At 35.1% G+C, this 24,327-nt stretch overlaps 1 protein-coding gene and 1 long non-coding RNA gene across 9 annotated transcripts in view; both read right to left on the bottom strand.

The window, feature by feature from the left end:
- Positions 1–24,327, bottom strand: part of LOC115447351 (transient receptor potential cation channel trpm) — a 266,806-nt gene that overhangs the window by 152,467 nt on the left and 90,012 nt on the right. The window lies entirely within an intron of this gene.
- Positions 13,797–18,779, bottom strand: LOC119189527. The gene is made up of 2 exons (XR_005112451.1): positions 15,140–18,779; positions 13,797–14,515 (listed from the first exon to the last, which is right to left on the bottom strand). It is a non-coding gene; the product is annotated as an uncharacterized LOC119189527 (long non-coding RNA).

Below are 24,327 nucleotides of genomic sequence, written 5' to 3'. Positions count from 1 at the left end.
TCCCAATAACTTGATTTATTAAAACTGATGGTATATATTTTTGTACACGCTCTTTCAACTAATTATCTAGCAGTGGCGAACGGTCCATTTACTCCGATTTATGCTATCTCTTTCGTATATTTATGTAAAATCTAGTTATTATTAGAACGACTAGCGGACCGCATTTATGCATATTTGTAGTACATATATGTTGTGTCGGCTCCCTTTTCGGAATATTTAACCTTCGCTACTGTTGTCTAGTCATTTAAAAAATATAAAGATGTGCAGAGTAATGTAGAAACAACGAAATGGCAAGCTAACTCTTAGCTTTTATCGCAATTTTGTATTAACCTACCGATAAAAACTTGTTGACTCTAATCTATAATGCTTTAGACTAAATTTAGGCTGTGTTTTCCAAATAATAATAAACAAATAAACTCAAAGTCGCTACGAAAAGTAAGTATTCCGTTTTTATCATAAAAACCAGAATTCTATTAAATTGACGGCTGCAAAAGAAAGTCCGTTCCATTAAGTCCTGATCCGCGGATAAGCCAGACTTAAGACTTAACTAACTAATCCGTAAAAAGTACACAAAAACATGGGCATTAAAGACGCAACTGACTGAGGAGGCTTTCGTAATCAACGCTATTCATTCACCCAGCGACAATTGGAAGTAATTTCCTTCTTCACGAAAATTGTGTTTACACTATTTTGTTATTAGATCTATTTTCGACTATGAATGGGTTTAACTCTTCAGATCTATTTTGGGAACTTATATTACTAAAACTAATACTTACTTTTATACCCAGCGTTGGTTATGTTAAAATTTTTATTTAGTATGACGCTGGATGAGGATAGCGGAGGCCCGACCAACATGGCGCGCTCTGGTCGAGGCGTATGTTCAGCAGTGGACAGTTGTAGGTTGATGAATGAATGAATGAATGACACAAATTTATAAGCTTGGCAATTTCGTTTCGCTGTCGTTTATTTATATAGTAATTTTATATGTATTATGTTGGAAATGATGAAATCTTCATAATAGGTTTATTTTATTTAAAATTTGTTTTATTTTATTTTCCTTTCACGTTACAAAGTTGTGTGTAGTGTATCAATTATTATGCGGTTTAGAGTGAAGAAAAACATTGTGAGGAATCCTACATACCCGACAATTCTGCAAAAATAATGTCGAAGCTGTATGAAGTCTGCCAACCCTCTCCGTAGTAGAGGAATTCCGTGCTCAACAGTGGGCAGTATGCTGAGCTGTTATTATACAACAAATTATGTCTACATTAAAGTTTACCAAATAAAACGACGAGTATTAAACCAACCACTGCATTAACTTTATACAAACTCCTGAACCAACTTGAAGCTCGGTAACTAGAAGTTTCGATTTAGGTAAATCCGGTTCTGTCCGGTTCTATCCGGTTGTTGATATAGCTGGAAGGCCGAACAATACACTTTAACATTTTATTTAGTCGTTTTAAAAGGTAGCCAAATTGAAATGTTTATTAATGGCGTGGTATTATTCTCGTTTTGTAAATAGTAAAGGAAAGAACTCTAGGATTTTTTTTTTAAAAAGTTTAGGTTGATTTTTTTAAACGAATAGTTCGAAAGAATACCCACTAACTATTCGTTGCCAACATTGTAGGAATGTAGAAAATGTGAGTTTGTAAGAAGTACTTTTCCGTCTGCGTAGGCACGCTTATAAAACTGTGTAGTAATCTCAATAACTGCATTAAAAGTAACAATATAACACCTTTACAGCTAGCTGATTAAGAGTTTTTTTTACAATAGCAGAAATTTTAATCACCAATTTCCTTGAACCCACATGTTACGAAGTTTGCACAGGTTGCACTTCTGCCTAGCACTTCGGGGATAAAAGCGTGATGTGCGTCTGTTTTATATTTTAAACCCGTGTATAAATGATAGTTATCAATAAATAACACGAAAATAAATAGGGAATGAAATGTAATTATTTATTTGAACACATAAAATATTAAACATTATTTATATCGTGACAATTTTTATCCTACCGCCAGTTCGGAAGCGGGTATCGCTTTTGGAAGTATCAAAGCCACTATGTACTTAGTAAGAGACGAACTGGCTCCTTGACCCAATCTAGACGTGATCTGGTTGAACACTGATGGAAGATAGAACGGGGTTATTAGGGATGCGCGAAACGTTTTCGACTTTTAAAGCCGAAAATGTTTTAAAAGCAGCCAGATACTGTGTGAATGGTTTTTTTTTTGAAAATATTTATTGGGAATTCTGACGTTAAATATACTCAAATCACTTTGACTTATGATTCTTAAGAACAATGGTAGCAGTTAGCATCCGCAAAAACGTATTTTCTGTCATTTTTTTTAATCTGTAAATGCTGAACTAAATGTCCCCAAAAATGGTAGACGATATGAAGTTTTCGTGTAGAAATGTAACAGTTAAAAATGTCTTTCCTGTCACATCTCAAAAACCTGATTAATAAAAGTCATTAATAATATTCTTTATTTATAACCTATTCGTCATAACTAATGAAGAAAACACTTACCTTAGATTCAACCATGAAAAGATAACAAATACAGAGTAACTTCCGTAATAACAAATAAGCAGAAACGACGGAAAGATTACAGTCATATCAGTTTAAAATAGTAACATAAATAACAAACGTCTATTTACGTTTGCCATGTAAACACGTCGTCATGTTTGCATTTGTTGTGTTTTTTTTCTGTCATGTACTGTAGTTTACAGATATATACCTTAAACCGATTCTGAAAGGAGCAACACCAGAGTTTCTTTTCCGTTCTTCTTTGTTGAGAATTGGCAGTAGAGGTTATATTGATGGAATCTTAATAATGTATAAGATTTTACAGGATCAAAAATAATATTTAATTTCAAGATGTAAAAGTAAGCTGTTGCTTTATAAAGATTTTATTGTGTTGTATAATTGATTTGTGGTGCGTTGTGGGTAGTGAAATGGTTATAGGGTAGATTTAAATGTTCTTAGCGACATATTGACAAGGTATACTTGGCCAGCGTAGTAGTCTAAGACCTAGTCATTTAGTAGTCTAAAATCATATTAATCTTGTAAACTAATTGTAATTTAAGAGTGACAACTATTTATGTAAATAATTGAATTTAGACATCTAAATAATTGCCCGAATTCGGATTCGGTCACGGCGCCCGAAAACATTGAACATTACACCTCTAATACAAAGTGCTTACCGTGGATTTATAGCTAATAAAATTGTACTAACGAGATGATTCGAAACAAGATGCACTCATGACTCACTTACCAATTTTCCTGTACTAAAAATGGAACATAAATATGAAAGATACGTGAACTCTGTTTTATTAAGAATATACATTATATATCGTAATACTGGTATAATAAGGTTAAATATGGCGTAAAACATTGGCAATATTTAAAATTAATGTCTTATAAGAATGAATGAATGAGTCCAGATCGGAGTCTGGGTTGTAAATTGCAATAGACCGTCACCCCTTTTACCTAATTATTTAAATATAGCATTGGCAGAATGTGGTACACCTCTGCCTATCTATTAAAATCGTGATCTTGTATATGTTGTGAAGAAGAAGAAAGAAGTTATTAACGAATATAAGTATAGACAAATTATTTGAAGAAAATATTTAGGAGTCTGAAAATTCAATACATCCTCAGGATCACAAACTCTGACACTGACCTCTTATAGTGGAATTTACCCCTAAATACCTCTCGAATAACTACGAACCTTACCACTAAGATATACGATCCAGTTTACCTTACCAAAGTATTGTAACATGCGAAGATAACGGATTATCCGCGGAATTATGCCGGTTACTTTACTTTCTCGCCGATTCATTTTGAAAGTGTTTTCACGTCATAAAGTATTTTTTTGTATAAAATTGAAAGTCGACGGAATCCTATAGCTTGCTTGAGGGCAAACACGGACACTATTATCTAAATAATATTTTTTCTTACTCAGCTTTTGCTCGCGGCATCGCCCGCGTCATAGAGATATAAAAGCAGTCTATACTACTGTGGATTTAAGTATAGCGTAGTATCAGTGAAAGAATTTTCAAAATTGGACTAGTAGTTTCAGAGATGACATTGTACAAACAAATTTTACCCTTCATAAGTGGCGAAGTGTGAAATTTTCCAAAAGGAAACTCGAAACAGCTACCTATGGATCCTAATAATATACATAAATTCGATTTTACATAAATAATGCAAGGGAAGCCGACAGGAATGGGGTTCTGTGGAGCCTTCGCCATCGCTCTTCATATTGATAAAAGCATGTGTAATCATAAAGTTTATTCAAAATCTTGCAAATTCAGATTGCGCCTTTTTCGCTGTAAATACAAACCACACAGGTAGGAGTTACGATCGTTTATTAAAATCTGACGATACACCAGAACTAGCTATCGGTTTGTTGAATAAAAAATAATAGTACGATGCGGAATTGCTATTAATCATACGTGTAACGCATGTGTTAAGAAGATTTCATATTAGATGAGTGTAGTGCTCCACCATAAAAAAGAATATAACACACTAGGTCAGTATAGGAGACTAACCGCCAATGTCAATAAACCTAACTGTCAAATTCAATAAAGTATCCCCACCCCTTTTTCGATCTTTTCAAAAATGAACCAATCAGAACAAAGTATTCTGACATGCTTACAAATGAGTTATTTTGATTAGTTAATTTTCGGAATCGGATTGAAGATTGAGATTGGGATCGTTTATTGAAAAAAGCTGTAAGGCCTAACCTGAACAACCCGAACTAAACCACTATTTCTGCCGCCAAGCAGCAGTGTGTAGTCACTGTTGTGTTTAGGTTTGGAGGAAATTGTAGCCAGTGTAACTACTGGACATAATGAGACTTAACATCTCATGTCTCAGGATGGCGGGCGCAGTGGAATACCAAACAATATTTCGTAATTCAAGATGTTGGATGGTGTTTCTACTGTTCATGGGCGGTCGCATCGCTTACCATCAGGCGAAAGGCAATCTCGTCTCGTCATTCAAAGCAATAAAAAAACATCATTACAAGATTCATGGTTAACTGACGCCTAAACCCTCACAGTGTTAGAAAGGTCCGTACTTAGCAGACAGTAAATACAAAACTGCTATTATAATACAGTGAACAAGCATGTACTAACATACTATTATATAAAGGTAAAGAGGTTATTTGTTTGTTTAAACACACTATCCTTTAAAACTAGTGATTATATTCTACAATTTTTTTCACTAATCCTAGGCTCTGGAGTGCATTTTACCCCAAAAACGGCCTTAACGAACGGAGCTATGAGCTATATGTAAAACAGAATGAAGAGTCTTGGCCTGATGGTAATCCCCAAGTTCCTACATGTAGTTACACCTAACTGCAAAACAATGGACGGCGCATGCGTACGTCCATTATAGTGCATTATTAAATGTTGTGTCTTATTGCCTAGTAATTACTGACTAACCTCCAAACTAGATCACAAAAATCTTGCACCAATGTCTGGAAGCATAAATAGAACAATTTCACCAAGCTACAACTAGAACGTACAGATAAAAATAGCTTAAGTATTTTTATAACTAATTAAAATGCAGTGACATCCTTGCGCCTGTATTAGGTAAGTGAAGTGAAGGCCAAGCCATCCCAAAATGTCTACCAGCTGAAGATAACGGATCATGTATCCCTTGATAATCGGCACAATCATGCCAGCTTGACTAATTGCTTATTCACTCTTTTTTACACAGAAACATATTTAAAATTATAATAAAAACATATAGAGTGACAAATAGCGATCTTAACTGCTTTTTTCTAACCTAAAATTAGACACTAATCCTCAACAGACTCATCATGGATCAAAACAAAGACAATAATTCTCCAATGTAAAGTCGCCTTTATCAGCCAACATATCTGCAACAAGTGACGGTATCGATTTTGGCAGCGAAACACGTTTTCATTTGTAGCAACCTTGTTTTTCCTATGTTGACCTAGTATCTTGTTACCTACATTATCTAAAATAAATTAGAAATTGATTTTTCTTAACTCGAGCTCGGTAATGTGACCCCACTTAACCTGATAACTTCTTTACCAGAGAGTGTTGAATAATGCGAGATGATAGTTGATAGATAGTTGGTTTTCTCCCGACGTTTCGAACACTTTGCAGCCTTCATAGTCACGGGGGGGACTGAGGTATTGGCCATCCGCAAAGTCAAAGTTACAATATCAAAAAAAAAATGTAAAATCAAATCAAATATGCTTCTTGATATTTAGGTAGTATAACGTTCGTCCCAAATATTTGGGTGACGTGTACCATTTTGTTCGGGAAATAATTTTATTAATACGAATATACATTGCGAAATTGAGGACGAGACATCTGAAATTTTCTAATTTCCAACTGAAACTTCGTAAACCGAACGTTTCGCCCTCGGAATTAGATTACATTACTTTTTGGAAGACAAGATTCGGGATTCGTTGCTTACCCACACATCACTGTGCTACGTCACAAATTCAAATCTGGGTCGAGTTAAGACATTTCACAATGTTAAAATTAAATTATTATTCGGATTTTATCGCGGCTTTAATATTTTACTTTTCTGCCGACGTTTCGAAGACTTTGCAGCCTTCATGGTCACGGGGGGGACAGAGGTGTTGTTCATCCGTAAAGTCAAAGTTACAATATTATCTTCCTACATTTTACAAATAGAAATAAAACTAAAATATTAAAACCGCGACAAAATCCGAAAAATAGTTTATAATTTTAATGTCTAACATTCGTGTAAACATAAGAAATCATTATCTCACAATGTATCAATGTGCTATGACATAAATTCAAATCCCGATCGACTTGAGACATTTTATTCTTGTGCTATAAATATGCTGTTTTTGTGCTTGTGCTATTGTGCTATGGTATATATTTTTATTATTTTATTATTGAAAACATTTTATCAGTTAAAATCATTTGATAAATATTATCTTCTTTTTATGCTATAGGGGGCAAACGAGCATACTGTTCACCTATTGGTAAGTGATCACCGCCCATGAACATCTGCAATATCAGAGGGCATAGCGATACATTGCCGGTGTTTTAGATGGGAATACGCTCTTCTATTTCTTTCTCTTTATCTGGCGACAAAAAAAATCAAATGATTTTAAAAATCCGTTAATTTGTATTATCTATACGTGAAACACTTTTCAACATCAGAACGTGTCAACAATTGCCACCATCAGATTGTTCACTTCAAAATGTTTATCAAGACAGATTACGATAGCGTGATAACCATTTTTTTCTCCCGTCTAGCAACGTGCCAATATATTTTGTAAATTTTCTTGCTCCAAGTTGTTTTTGTTAAGTTTAAGTCTTTTTATATATTTAAGTGTCATCGACATCTTTCGATTGAACAAAAAAGTATTTCTCTATTATTGCGAAAACTTAGTTAAAAATAAAAAGATTGTTAAGATATGAAAAAAAGATAAAAGGCATTCAATTCTAACGTTTAGTATGTCTGAAGATAACTCTTTTAGTTAAGGCGATACCTCAAGGTCCATTTTCATACATTTTGTTTCACCTTTAATCTGGGTAACTAAACAAGTATTGGCAAGTAAAGAATTTAAATTCACGTCTAGTTAGTGATTAGTTCTCGCAGTTGAAAGAAAAACGTAAAAATAATTAATAATCATGGATATTTCGGCCTTTAAAATTTAATATGACGAAATTTTAAAGGCCGAAATATCCATGATGATCCCGATATAAAACCGCCTAAACTGTATGGGTTACCGAAAATACACAAATTAAATGCTCCGTTACGTCCCATTGTGAGATCGACACACCAACCTACAGATTGGCTCAGCACGTAGCAAAAGTGCTTTCACCACTTAGAGGAAACACTAGAGCGTCTGTGAAGGATTCATACCAATTTGTCAGCGATATTAAAGACCTAAAATTAGCTGACAATGAAACTATGGTCAGTTTTGATGTCCAGTCTCTCTTTACGAGCTTACCAGTACAAGATTGCATCAGAATTGTATCTAAGAAGTTGGCAGAGAATAACATTCCTGTAGAATATGCAGAACTACTCCAACATTGCCTTTACATCTGGCTATATGTTGTGGAATAATCAGTTCTATGTACAAGTTGAGGGGGTAGCGATGGGCTCCCTGTATCTCCGGTAGTCGCCGATATATTTATGGAAGACTTCGAGGAGACAGCCCTGAGTACAGCCCCGGTCACTCCAAGGTTTTATAAACGGTACGTAGACGATACTTTCACAATTTTACCATCTGATAAAGTAACTGCATTTTTAAATCACCTCAACTCCATCAATAATAAAAATCCAATTTACTATGGAGTTAGAACAGAATAAATCTCTTGCTTTCTTAGATGTTTTAATCATCCGTAATCCTAATCAGACCTTAAGTCATACTGTGCATCGGAAACAGACCCATACTGATAAATATCTGAACGGTGAATCTCATCACCATCCAAAACAGTTAGCTACCGTGGGCAAATCTTTGTTTCAGAGAGCACAAGGAATCTGTGACGAGAAACACCTGGCCGCTGAGCTGCAACATGTCAAGCAAGTACTGCGAGACAACAAGCTCCAAATTCCACGCCGCCGTCACAGAAACCGAGTGAAACCAGCCACAGTTGAACGTGTTCCGGTTGTATTACCATATGTAAGAGGAGTCACCGACAAGATTGGCTACATCCTGAAGCGTGCTGCCATAAAACTTATTTTAAGCCGCCTAAGAAGATTAGTCAATTTTTTACCACCTGTCAAGTGTCATATACCTCTACAAGAACCGGGAGTATACAAAATAGATTGCAACTGTGGCCTCTCTTATATCGGGCAAACAAAAGAAATATAGGGACCCGCGTAAAAGAACATATAGCTGACGTGAAACACCGACGCTCGACGAAGTCTGCAGTCGCTGAACACTCTGAAGGAGGCGCCAATCATTATCTGCGACTAGACAAGCCACAAATCCTCGCCAAAGAACACCGATTCCTGCCCAGGATGATTCGCGAGGCTATTGAAATTAAAAACATCCTAATTTCAATAGGGAAGATGGTTGGAAGCTTGCACAAGCCTGGGATCCAGTTCTACATTTAATTAAATCGGAACCCAAAAGACCGGCTGCCAGACTTCAAGACACTGTGAGCTCATTCTGCGTAGATCGGACCACCAACAGCTAAAAATTTAAAAAGTTGTATAATTGTAATATGTAGGTAGATATTGTAACTTTGACTTTGCGGATGAACAACACCTCAGTCCCCCCCGTGACCATGAAGGCTGCAAAGTCTTCGAAACGTCGGGAGAAAAATAAAAAACAAAAAACCACAATAGAATCCGAAAAATTAGTTTAATTCCGCATAGTTTTTTAGCAAAATAGATAACGATAATTTAAAAATAACAGAACGTTCCTTAATAACATATCATAATATAAAAATAACACCCAGTTTTATTTCGTGATACCTAACATTTTTCACAAGTTGGCACTTGGAAGCCGACGGTGCCGTGCCAGCGATGGAAATTATATATTGTTAGTTTTCCAAGGCAGCGAGATTTTCATGTCTAGATGTAAAAACTTCACTATATTTCAGCCACTGAGGAACATTATTAAATTTGTATTAATAGTAGTTCCATGGAACATTAATAACAAAAGTTAACTTTATAAAGAGTTGCATAGTTTCGAAAACTGCAGATACAAACTAAGAGAAAATTTAATTATAACGCCTATGATAAATAATCCTATATCTAAATACCTTCGACATCTTTGAAGGCATTGCCGTTGTTTTTACACGAAAAACGAATGTGCTTTAGACACACGACTTCAGTAAACCTTCTTTAGCTCCATCTAATATAAACATATAACTCTCTCTTTTTATCTTCACTAACTAGTATCTCCCTCTCAACTTTCGTCCGCCTCGCCCGATCACACTTTCCATAACGCTCTCATCACGCATTCATCAGCTTATTCACCAAGTCAAGCGACAGTAAAGAAGTTTTAATCGAAATGTTCAAATTACTCACATTTAATAATACCATTAAAATTCAAAGTTGTACGACACAGCCCTATCTATGAAAGCTGGACCTGACCGCAACCATCGCGGCTGCACTTAACCGCACGTTTGCGCGCGACGTTCGGCTCACAGCAACAAGGCTGCAACCGATTGCTGTTTTCAACCAAATCAGTCAACAAGAGGCCGTTGTTTCCGTGGTCCAGTAAAGTTGATGGTTTAACACTGCCCTCCGAAACAATTCTTATGCGTTAGGTTAGGTTAGGTTATACCCAATGCACGCCCATGCACGGAAATACATTTGCCGCGGCCCTACAAACTGCCCCCAGACTATTCTTGTGCGTTAAGTCTTCACACTGATGCCCATGCACAGGTGGACATTTTCCGCGGCCCTAGGCACACAGTTCAGTATGTATATCTTTTGAAACTTCACATCGAGGCGTATAAGGGCTCACGAATAATTCGCCTCCTCTCCGCTCATTCTAGTGAGTTTCCATCCTTCCTCTTAATCTTTTCTCGTCAGTCGACTTTCTATTGGACCCTCTACTTACAATCAAGTGCAGAGGGGTCACTTTGGCGCGTCCGTTTAAAAAAATAATATATTTGTAATAAGATACACCAACCTACATAATATTCAACAATATTGTCAATTATTGTTCTATCAATAACTCACTTATACGGTCACAAGAAAGCAAGCGTCGATGATGACAGCGTGGTTGCTGCACACAAATTGGTTGCAAATGAGAGTATTTCAATTATGGAACCGACAGTTTTATTTTATTTTTAAAGCTAATTATAAAATATACAAGCATAAAAACTAGATTGTATTCCTAAACATTGCGCCCTTATACTAGTTAATTACTTAAAGTGCAGACTAAAATAAATTAAGACTATTGAGTACTGTGTATAGTCAAAAAATTGAAACAAAAAAGTAGTATAAGTGTAACTTAAAAATATATGACTAAAAATGCGGGTAAATATGAATTGTTTTAGACTTCTTGAGAATGATCCAAATCTGCCATTCATAATGTCAAGTTGCTATATTGGTTAGTAATTTAATTGAAGCAATCAATTATTACTATTATTGATTATTTTAACAAGGTATATTGATGAGTTTAGTAATTTAGTTAAAGCAATCATCACTATTATTGATTATTTATCAAGGCGTCTGCGTATCGCCTTAAATAGCATGGTATCATTCGTTTCTTAGTTTTGGAATAACAACAGACTATCAGAATACACTGGTGGTAGGTCTCTCATATGTGAGAGTCCTCCTGGGTAGGTACCACCGCAATGTCTATTTCTGCCGCCAAGCAGCAGTGTGTAGTCACTGTTGTGTTCCGGTTTAAAGGACATTGTTGCCAGTTTAAGTACTGGAGGTAATAAGACTTAACATCTCACGTTTAAGGATAGCGAGCGCAGTGGAACACCAACAATACTTTGTAATTCAAGGAGTTGGATGGTGTTTCTACTGTTTATGGGCGGTCGTATCGCTCACCATCAGGCGAACGGCAAGCTCGCTTCGTCACTAAAGCAATAAAAAACACACCTTAAACTATCCTTATAATGAACGAGGTCCTTCATTTGCTTTTGGACTTTCCTCATGCAAGATTGGAACTATAGAGTAAACACAACGAACGATCAAACTACTTTACTACGCGGAAATAATATCGAAAGTCGGAACGCTTCCGAAGTGTCGGCAGAGATTTAGAGGCGATCTTATTTCCCCGAACAAAGATTAATCTTTGTATTGTTTCCGGAATCTTTGGAACTTCCTTGCAAAGTGTACATAGTAGCAATTGATTACGATTATGCAATAATAACTTGTTGTTTGATAATTTATATTTTTTAAATAAATTTGACTTTGTACATAATATAAATTGGATGAAATTAATAAGGTTTGTAGATAGAAAGGAAAGTAATTTTTTTCAGTCATGTAACCACATTAACCCCTCCAGCGGCTACATTTTAAGTTCAGGTTAGGTACAGTCTACCAAATAAGTACTTTTATAATATTCTTGACCATATTTTTTCACAAAAATAAAACAATAGGCATTTAATTTACTTCACATAAAGATTTATTTATTATTATTAGACTTAACATGTATCGGCGATTTAAAGTTTTGAATTTGTTCATCTACTTTTGTAGCTGACTGTACATGACAGTTATTTAGTTCGTAAACTACACTATTTCAACTATAAATAAATGAACAGAACATTTAGCAAATGACGAACTTATTTTCAGTTTAATTCACGAGACCATTAAAAGTTAGATAAATACTTCTTTAACTCAAACAAAGAGAACAATGTACGAAGGGAATGTTTAAAAGAAAAAGTTTTAGTCTTAATGTGACGTCAGTAATACCATCCCACGGAGGAGAGGGATAGTTGTAACAATTCTAATTAGTTTTACGACAGTGTGATCCCCTTAGAAATTTTCTAAGATATAGGTCAGACAGAAATTTCGCTTTACAGACAAATTATCGTAAAAAACCTTCTTATGTATAACTACGCAAGGCTACATTTTAAATTTAGAAAATATTACTATAGTACCGTCCGAATACAAAACAACATAATTTCGTTCTAAATTTAAAATTTCATAATTGTACAACCAACAATTTAGAATAACTTAATTTTGAATTTAGAATAATTTATAATTATAAACATGTTGGCCAACATCATATCACAAATATTTAACCGTTTTTTTAACACCTTTATTGCCAATCACAATTTATAGAAAAGAAACCCTATTTCTCCACGGCTAACCGTTAAAGTGGTAAAACCGCATCAAGTAATTAGAGAACAATCTGCACCACATCGCGGTATGTTCGCGAACTTTGCCCTTGTTAATGCACTAGTTTAACGGATGAATAATTAAGGGCTATCTATGAGATATTTAATGCAAATATGTTAAATTGTGAACTAAGTTTGTGGTTAGGAGTAATCCTACAGGGACTTGTAAATATTTCATTTTAATCATACTTGATCTCCTGTAGGCAGCGGCTTAGCTGTGCCCCTGGCATTGTATAAATCTATGGGAGGAGGATACCGCTTACCATTAGGTAGACCGCTTGCACGTTTGCATACTTAGGCAATAAAATAATACTTTGATATTTACAACTAGGTATTGTTCACAGGACTGCCAAGACGAGTGTCCACAGGTTCAAATCCCAAGGGCACATACCTCTGACTTTTCTAAAAAATCATGTGTGTATTCTTTGTGAATTTATTGTTCGCTTTAACGGTGAAGGAAAACATCGTGAGGAAACCTGCACATCTGAGAAGTTCTTTATAGGAATTTCGAAGGTGTGTGAAGTCTGCCAACCCGCACTAGGCCAGCGTGGTGGACTAAGGCCTAATCCCTCTCAGTAGTAGAGGAGGCCCGTGCTCAGCAGTGGGCAAGTATATAATACAGGGCTGATATTATTATTATTATTGTTCACAGCACAAACTGTATCAAACGCCCTACCTAGTACCTAAATCTCATTTTTGACTTTTCCAAGTTAAACGTAGCCGAATTTATTCGCGGTCGTGGCTAAGACCATGATCTATCTATGCACCAAATTTCCCGTTGCATTTAAAAGTCAAACATCCAAACCTCTGAACATATTCAGGAGTTTTTTCTTTATACGCGCATGGTTAAGTGACCTCTGCACCTGATGGTAAGTGGTGGGTTTCAGTTAGCGCGTATGACGAGAGATGATTATCCCTCGCCAGTCGATACAATTATGCCGGCATGTTAGGCTGGATATATACAGGCTGTTTCCGGAAAACGACACGTAGACTAGGCAATGTTGGTGGGGTTTATAATATAAGTACGATATAACGTGTACGTCATCTCTATTTTCTCTTATTTTTCCTAGCAATATGTGATTTTAACTAAAATTCTTTTTCGTTTCTTGCTTACATTTCTTACATTTTATTGCTCTTTTATTTTATGAACCATCGGCGATGTTCACTCGAAATCCACCCGTCTATATCACCGTTATTATTTTCCTTTTCTTTTATACTTGCCAGTCTATATTACCGTTCCTATATTTCTTTTCTTTTATATTACCTTTCTTTCTATTCTTTTAAAGTCTCTGCGATGGTCACATAACAATCTATTACCTTTCTACACTTCGCTAGTGAAAATCAATAAAGCTTAAACTTTGTAATGATATTGTAACCGTATTTCGATATTTACAATGGCGTTGGTTCCACTGCGGCATTGTTACGAGCGCGCAATGCATAAAATGTAACTGCATCGACAATACGCTATAAACTGCTCATAAATACTCCCATATGGGCAGTTTCAACGGCAGGCGATTTCATTTAAAGCTATACACCTATAATTGGGTATGTGTTTGCCATAAATGTCCCCTCCTTCCTAACTTGAGGTCCTTCAAGCGGAACGTGAAGAAGTAATTATGCTGGACGGCATGACTGTCCTGCTGTATGAAGATGCATGTATTTTGGTCATCCTTTTCTTTGGGTTTCAATCCGTTTAACATCAGTGCAGTGAAGCGACTTTGCCCAGCTCCTATAAAATATCATTGGCTTTTATTGATGGTGTAAAAATCCCTAATACATTCCTAAGTCAAGATGGCTTTCTACAAGCGATAAGTTGTTATCATTTTTATTAGCTACTAGCTAATAAAAATGATAACAACATAACTGTTAGTCTATCGCTAGGGAATTATGTTGATGATGATGTACATATAATATATCATTTTAGGTTACCATAGAAATCTTTGTCTAATTGTGGTAAAAAGCAATTCTGAGTGATCTCACGAGACCTCACGATACAGACTTGCCTAATGTGTCCGTTTTCAATACAGTTAATTTCGTACATTACTGTAAAATACATATTTAGTACATTTGTTGTATAGCAAAATCCTTTGTGTTAAATATTTATTATTTTTCATTTTTCATTCATAACAGCGTTACCGATTGTAGAAAAGCTTCCTGACTACAGCCCCAGACCCTAGCTGATGTATATTTAGCAAGGCAGGCATAAATCCGGCGATCTTTATTGCTCTGGTAGACATCGGCATCTACCCAAGCGGATCCATACCTGAACTACACCTAGTAACTTCTACGATAATTAGTCCCAGATTCTCCCTATAATGATGATTTATATCAACTAAACAATAATCAAACTTACCTTTATGTATTTCACTACACAAGACATTCCTAACTCGTACAATGGTATAATTAATTAAACCAATTATGAACATACACGCCACTAACATCTCTCACATATTCGTCACTACTACTAATATTTCTTACACTATACTAAAATCACTATTCGCACAGTTAAATCAACTCTCGCGCATGTCCGTCCACCACCGACTAAACCAAAGCGTTACATATTTCCATCTCATTCGCTCCCTTACAAATCGTAAACCATCAACGGGTTTATTCTGCATATCGCAAGCTTGCATTATTGTCATTCTGCATCTGTTTCGTTTTAGCATACAATTGAATGTTGGAGTGAAAGGGACGGAAATAATAGAATACAAAAGTAATAGCTGTAGTGTGAATAGGAATTGTTTATAAACATACCGGTTGTATATCCCTCGGGTTTAGTATGTACCGCAATCTAAGTTTATCGATAGGAATTTGAGGATCAACGTGCCTTTGCGATGCAATTCGGTGGATATAACATCTTTAACAATGTTACTGTTGGTCATGAGTTATTAAAGAAGAAATGTTGGAAAGCATTTTTAAGAAAACTTTGAGAGAATATAAATAAACGTTTATAGAATTGGGTGGATATGACGTCTTGGGTAATAACCCTAAATAAGAAATACATTTACAAAATAATGTATTCAATTCGGTATTATACAAATTATTTTAATTCCATAAACTTTGCATGAACATGAAGTCCTTTGTCCTGAGCTGCTAATATACATTTACATAAAACGAAAAGCAAATACATAAAACGCAATTTTGATCCTCAAGACATATTAATTTGTTAATATAAATTATAAATTGAAAGAACATAAGCATATGAGTTCAGATTGATCGAGTTAAAATTTAGTCATATGTAAGTTTAGATAGATCCAGAATTACGAATTAAATAAAAAAATAGAAACTAAAAAATAAAGCCATTGTTACTTGCACGTTAATAACATCATTTTGACATTTTAAACGTCTAACTTCATATTTCGCAAAATTTATTTCGACTAGCACCTGTTAGTGACATTTAATTAATATTTTCTAACAAACTGCACATTTAGTTTTAATATTTCGATCACCAACTTTACCTGTCACAAAGTAATCAACTAACAAAAACATATTTAGCACCGAAAATTGAAAAAGACCGAAAATAAAAAATACCTAATAAAAAGTCACTTATCAGGGAGATGGAAAGTGAAAAAGAAAGTCCCGTCACTTAACAAGGCATGAAAGACCCCAAAAAAGAAATACAAATCTAAATAATTTCCAACCATGTACAAGATATTCTTAAATGTTTACGAAGCGATAAATCCGCATTTATGATCGCGAATGCGGCACACAAACCTGCAATGGGATTGGCAAAAAACCAAAAATAACTGAAGATGCAAACTTTGAAATGCTGAGCGGAGGAAATTGGACGTTAAACTAATTTATTGTCCGTTCAAGTTTTCTGGTTAATCATAATGGACTTCATCTCAGCGAAATATGAAGAGCTGATGAGATTAAATAGTTTTTGCTTTATTATGACGCGAACTTTAGTCGATTACTGATTATATTAGTTATGACGTAGTAGCTTATTAGTTTACAAACAAAACTAAATCACTTGTTATCCCAGGAGTAGGCAAAAATGCAACAATGGCATCTATTTTTCACAGCGTGGTCCGTCCCATGATATGATAGAGAGCGAGCCCATCACCATATCGGGCCTAAATTCCAGACTCTGGGTTGATATTGAGAGAGAAACCCAATAACATTTTGCCCGACCCAGGATTCGGGACCTCAGAGCGAATATCGTAATGCAATACAACTAAGCCATCGAGGCTTATTGGTGAGTATCTGTATGAATAATATTTAAGATAAGTAAGTCGCTCGTTCAATGGCAAACGTTATGAATAATGGTGACTTCATGAAAAATTTTGAATTTCGAAGTGTTATGCGATAACGCATTGCACTTCCTGCATCCTATCAACATAGATAAGTCGCACAATACCTATTTACTGACAATGCCCTTCAAACTGGAAAACGGTAGAGTTTATATAAAGCCTGACTGCAGAAATCGACATTGCGTTAGAACCTATATAGAAGGAACCTTGTTACAGAAAAAAGACTAAAGTAATCCAAACGTTAACGTGAATGGCTGTGTTTTTATGTAACAACAGATACGACATATCCATCATCTGCAACGCTACGATAGTCAATAAATAGTGACAGCACCATCAATAAAATGTTCTCATAAGTCAGTTTTTTAGTACTTGCACGACAAAGTGACTCAACTGCACCTGATGGTACTTGGAGTAGAGTCCAATAGAAGGTCGACAGATAAATGGACGCAAAACATAAACTGACTAATGGGAAGGCAACTAATGAAATATCCTTTAGTCAGGACAAACATAAAGGCATAAATAACTTTCATCAAATCCACTGAAGCGAAGATGACCCACCCGCCTTAATTGGGTTTATTAACATATATCATTAAGAGGATCATTTCTGACCCCGGAAATATTTGCCCTAACCCTCGAATAATGAGTTTGAATACAATGAATTTAGTAAAATTAGACAATGGATGCGAAGTTTTGTGTATGGCAAGATAAGAAATTCAAGGGTATATTTTTAAAAGTAATATTAGCGAGAACTTTACATTAAGAAACTCTTTAACCAGCGTGCCTAGTTCAGTGACTGCGCTCGTCGACTTGATGCATTATTAAAAATATGTCCTTTAAACACAATTAATCTTACTTATAAACTTATTTTAGCGTTAAGAGTTAGTTAAGAATTGCTTAAAAAGCTGTCAAAAACATCACCGATTTCCTAGTTGTAACATTATTAAGAGGCAACATGACAGGTTTTGACTTACAGCTGAGCGATTAAATTTGTGTTTTAACTAAGCATAGCTTTGCGAATTTTTTATAAGACTGCATATTTGTTTCTTGGAATCCACAATGGATAGGTTACTACTGACAGAAATGCCCATCATCACTGTCCGAAAACAACCAAATCAGCTATCTTATTAATTTTGGACTTAACCAGTTCTACTGCAACTGCGACCGAACAAAACAATCAGTGTTTTATTTCACATCACATAGCTTACAATTATGTTTACAAATTGTTGCAAATAAGAATTTTTATAAAGCACTATAATCCAAAAGTTGTTTCCAATTTCTAAAGTCCATTCGTGTTTAAAATTAGCTGTAGAGATTCCTCATATTCAATGCACTCTAGGTGAAGAAGGTCATCTATATGCAGAAAAATGTCTATCTTCAGAAGACACTGAGTACTCCAGATTTATGCGCACTGTGGACGTCTAGACTGGGCCATTGTAGTCTTGCGGAGCGTGGGGTACTCATCTTTATATTGTAAAATATGAGTTGGTATCATCCCTTTAATCCTATTATAATGTAAAGGTTTTTGGAATTGTCTGGATGTTAACGATTAACACATAAACCAATGTATGAATTGGGATGAAATTTGGCACGCGGATAAAGGCCGATTTACGAGTTCTGCGAGAGTGCTGCTCGTTAAACATAATACGACCAAATACAAAAGTCATAGCAACAATATAAATAAATATTGAAATTAACTTTCGCAGATAATTTATTCCTCTTTTCAAAAGATATAGCAGATAATTTATTCCTCTTTTCAAAAGATATAACATAAATAATTTGCTGATGGTGATATATTTTATATCCGCACGCATAGCAACCACCGTACACAAGGTGTTAAAACCCGGCAAAGAGACCCACGTAAGTGTGTCGCGTTCCGGAATCAGCCTGTGTATATCCGGTTCCAACAGGCCAGCATAATTGTGTCGACTGCCCAGGGGTAATCAACCCTCGCCAGTCGACATTTTATTGGACCCCACTCCACTGACCATCTGGTGCAGTGCGGTCACTAAGTCGTGTACATATAAAAAAATATATAGTGTAACCACACACCTCGGATTAACGTAGGCCAGTTTTGCGAACGAATAGAATTTTATTTCGTAAACAGATTAAAGTGTAGCCGCATATGAAAACTAGTCAATAAAAACAATATCGAATTTTTGACACAAAGTAATGCCGAACATGTTTCATACAGTATGTTATTCCTTTAAATATTCGTCGTGCACCACACACCTTATATCCGTGGACATTTCCATTCTGAGAGCCTTTTGTTCGATAGATCGTGTACAGATTTTTCTGAGGTATTTCAAATATTGAAAACCATAGTTTCGAGCTTCGGTTTGTATAGCCAACGGCTTCTAGTTTGCGAATCTGAAAATTTATGGCAGTATATAAGATGGGCTTTTAAAGTAATTTAAAATAAGGTACAGTTATTATAAAAAAAAAAAAATCATTTTTTCTCTTTTTTTTTCTCTCTCTATGTGTACTTCGCCACCATGTAACATAGACCTCGCTCAGGCAAAACCGCAATCAAAAGCTTGTTAAAAATCGTAACAGAAACAACAGCGATGGCCGAGGAGTATAATTGGCGCATTTCCGCAACCCCTGACCGCGGCCCCACCGGCGCCAAGGACGCAGTTAACACGCCATTTTAATAGCCGATACTCCTTCTAAGTGGTGTTGCTGCAAAAGTTTTATAAAAAAGGAGGTTAAACTTTCCGCATTTAAATTTACTTGAATTTTTGCTCACGGTTCTGTTATGGTTAGAAAAAAGAAATAAGCTGTCGCGAAACGCCTCGCAGATATGAAATGTCAAAACTACTTCGTATAGAAAATGCGTGAAAGGATGATTAATTAAAAAAAATATATTGCATAAAAATTGAATATTTAAAACAAAATATGAAAATTAAAAAAACCTTTTTAATAAAATATATACCGGCTTCAGGTGTTGCCACGCCAACAACCGAAACCCGTCGCAATGAACGTTTCACTTAAAAAAGAATAAAAATAACTCGATATTTTATCTGGATGCCACGTCACATATTATTTTCAGAGTCGATTTTGTGTGCACGCATAAAAAAGACATAAATAACTGCTGCTATAACAATGGCTGGATTGTATTCTAAATTTTAAAAAAATATGAACATATTTGGATGTTTTTTAATAGTAAATGTAGAACTACTCGATATGGTTAAAATTTGGGACAAATAGACGAAATAGTATACCTATGCAATATTTAATCCCTAAAAGTGCACAGCAGGACTTTTATTCAACAAAGTTCTTTTTAGAAGTCTAACTACACATTTGCATAATGTTTGTTTTCGTGACACGGTGCGGTCCCGTCACTGACTGCATGGATGGCAAACATGACGTCACTCCAATAAAAATATTACAAATCACTATTAAGAATTCCACAGTTTCGTCTTATTTATTCGCGCTATAATTCCAATACCATTTAAATTAGATTAAATCGTTTTGTTGAAATTGTGAAATTGTATTTGAATTAAAACCTTAATATATGAAATACCAACGCCAATATTATTTCAAATTTGAAATTATGAAGATATTTTAAACGTTTTATACCCAATTAGAATATTTACAAATTTTCGAGAAAATATTTAGAAATTATTTCTGCTAACATTATATTAACAGAAACGTATACGATCTTATAATTAAGTAAAATAAATTGAACTGAAAATGTCATTGAATTTTATGATTTCCTCGGTTCCCGAATATTGCCAATTCAGTGGCCCATAGCTATATTTTTCCAAGTCCCTTCGACCGAAACTTTGCCGGCGCAAACTTTGCCGTCATTAAGTCCCGAAACAGTCCGGCCCACGTGTGCCCTATAAACTAGGATTTGTTGTAATTACTTTTATTACTTACAAGTCTCGAGTTACCGCTTTAAAATTTAATATAAACATAGCTTCATGGCTTTTTTATTTGCAGGGGTAGGCAGAGTATAATGTACCGATACTTCGTCAGCCATACGCCACTGACGTAATCAAAATTTAAGCAGTGTTAAGTATGATACGGTAAAAATACCTTAAAATAATATTATGAACTAGCTGTGACCGTGGCTTCGCCCGCGTGTAAATCAGTGCGTCACAAAATATTTCCCGCGTAAATCGCGACCCACGAGATTTTTTACAACCACGCAACCTCTTCAACAGTAATCGTTATTTCACTCAATTTACATAAAACCACAATGTACTATTAACGTAAACCTTCCTAAAGAGTTGCACTATCTTTTAGTAAAAACCGCACAAAAATTCGTTCGGTGGATTTTGAGAACATCGATCACATACATGCACTATCTTTTAGTAAAAACCGCATAAAAATCCGTTCAGTAGATTTTGAGATAGCCGATAACATACACACAGACAGCTTTGGGGGACATTGTTTTATAATATGTTTAGATAGATTGAGAAAAAACTATTGAATTTGTTAAGTCTGTTCTATATTACCCAAACAGACTCTCGCAAATAAAAAAACGACATAGAAAATTTTTGCCTAGCGAGCAAATGTAAGACCGAAGAATACTAGCCTATCTTGGAATCAGGAATCCTAATGGATACTAAAATTCTGGCCTGCAGCCAACTGAGTCGTTCCGGTTAATTGGATTGTGCTGTATAATGTCTACAAGTTTCTATTTCATTAGAAAACTAGATATAGGGCTTTCTCAGCAGATCTGTTTTAAAATAACAAAGGGTCAGATCATTTAGGTTACATGGTTGGAGAAATGTTTTAGTAAGGATAACTAAGTTTTTTTTCCAAAGGCTTTTGTAGTCTTACTAGGATTACGAAGTGGATTGCAGACTTAGGTACGTAAAATGATCGCTGTCCATGAACACCTACAATTTTCTTTTCGTCCTCCCGCAACTACGCAATAAACGGATATGATATACCTAAGCGATAGACTTATCGATCAGATATGTCTACCTATAAATTTTTTCTTTTCTATTGTATCAGGATTGTCTCTAAAGACCATTCTGATGATCAGTCAGATCAGGTCACAGTGGATCGATATCCACCCCAGTCGGGTAACCTGACATGCAGTGAACTGACTACATCATAGATCTTACGCTTATGAGCGTATATTCTTTTATAAAATCACCTAACATAACACACTTTGATAAATGATTTGGCTTTGTAAAAATCTTTAAGTGTATTTTATTTGCTTTACAATATTTTCAATATACATCATAAGTACAATTTGTCTTCTTCAAATAACTAAATGAAAAACACTTCAACGTATGAAACTTACACCAAAAAGTACTTACTTTGTGTAAAGCTGGATTGTACGATGGATTTGCTTTGAAACTATATATTTTAAGCATTTTTTCCACGCAGAATATTTTTTACTCGACACTGTCAGTATAGAATAAAAATATAATGTTTACAAGGCAAATACTAGTAACTAATAAACAAAATGATATGCAACTAATAAAGAGCCAGTAAATATAGTATACGAGATAATGGCGACTGTTAATACTCGCCATTAGCTCATCTTCCCTTTCTAAAAAGTTACCTATTAACTTTCCTATTATAATAACTACCTTTTCGACACGATAAATGTTTTTCGGGGATAAATGACCCGCTATATATTTTCCCGGGATAAAAATTTGCTTATATCCTTCCCAGTGTCTCAAACTATCTTCATATTAAATTTTATCAAAATCTGTTCAGTAGTTCAGCCATGAAATCGTCACAGACACACACAGAGTTGCTTCTGCATTTAGTATGGTACTATGGTTGTTTGTATAGTAATCCAACACTTATTTTATATTACGCTAACGTATACGACCTCTAGTTGATCTATTAATTATAAATATTTATTCATTCATATTTTTCCATATATTTCTTTTCTCCCTTTCTTTCTTTCTACTATTATGATTGTTTCTTCAGAGCACAGCACACTTACCTGAAACAAAAGAAATTTTGGTATGATTATACAAATAATATTATCAATATGAATCATTTAAAAGGAACATGATTAATAATTAATGAAAAGTGAACAGGCTTTTTTTCGCTCCTCTATTATATTATATACAAAACTGTTAATTATGCAACTTTACTTCTTAAAGAGTAATCGTACAAATATTTTATCCTTTGTACAATTTCTAAAATGAATAAGGTTCAAAATAATTATCACAACATTCCGCAGACAACTAATAACTAGTCGAAACTACGAAGCACTTATGTTGACAACGAGGTCGTCCTTTCATCAACATCAGACTTCGACGGTTTAGATTAATTCACTATTCATCATTTGGTATGCGAATAGAAGGTACTATACAACGTTAATATAAATTATCTTAAATATATGGGAATAGTTAATCTAAAAGGTTTTATTGTTTGAGTTGCTGGCTGGTTATATCTCAATATAACCAGGCTCTATATTTAATGATAGAGAAGCAAGTGGAATTCGGGCCAGGGATGGTTCCGCGTTGCTATCTGAATGCAACAAGATACCCCGGGGCCGTCCCGTATGTGCTGAAGAAGGCTACAGGTTTTGGTTGGTATGCCGGCAGTATACAGGGGTTAGGGACTTGGTCAAATCCTGGGATGATGCTATACTCCCCATTGGGCCGTAAGACCGGTGAAACCAACTTAACCGTTGCTCTTCCAGTGCCCCAAGTGATCGTAACGATAACGCCTTTTTACTCGCGGAAACAAAGGTCAAATTCGGACGTATGAAGTAATTAACAATAAAATTGCACAAAAAACTTTCGTCTCTTATCTATTAGTACTCCTATCATTGTACCAAAAAACTTCCATAAATAACAAATACTTTCACCAAATCTCACCGTTTTGGTTTTTTGATGTTTTAATTATATTATAGTTTAGTGCGAATATGATTTGTATGGAAGTGTATTTCTGAATAAATTTGTCGTACAAACAGAATTTTTAAAACTTAAATGCCGTTGTGACACCGTTTTTGGCATTCGTTCCCATCTAAAAAGCATTTATTACCCTCGTAGCTACATCGCATGAATATAGACAACATAATTATAAGGATATCGTAGCGAAATAGTAATGAAAAGTCGCGTGACGTCACGAAAAGTGTTGCTTACATTTCGCAAATTAGGACAAAGTCGAAACTTTCTCTGACAGCTCCGAAACTTCGAAATCAATACTCTGACTTTTTAATGGTGACATTGTGTTCGAAATTTGAATATTGTGACACTTGATATGTCGTCTGTTAGTTTGATTATGTAAATACTAGTTTCCTTATATTTTGCCAGAACATTTATTGTCTTCTCTGTTATCATTAAGCAAGTAATATTCT

The sequence above is a fragment of the Manduca sexta genome, chromosome 16, assembly GCF_014839805.1.
Source record: "Manduca sexta isolate Smith_Timp_Sample1 chromosome 16, JHU_Msex_v1.0, whole genome shotgun sequence".
Taxonomy (NCBI): Eukaryota; Metazoa; Arthropoda; class Insecta; order Lepidoptera; family Sphingidae; genus Manduca; species Manduca sexta.
Note: the sequence above shows the minus strand (reverse complement) of the source record. Positions and strands in the feature narration are given on the sequence as shown.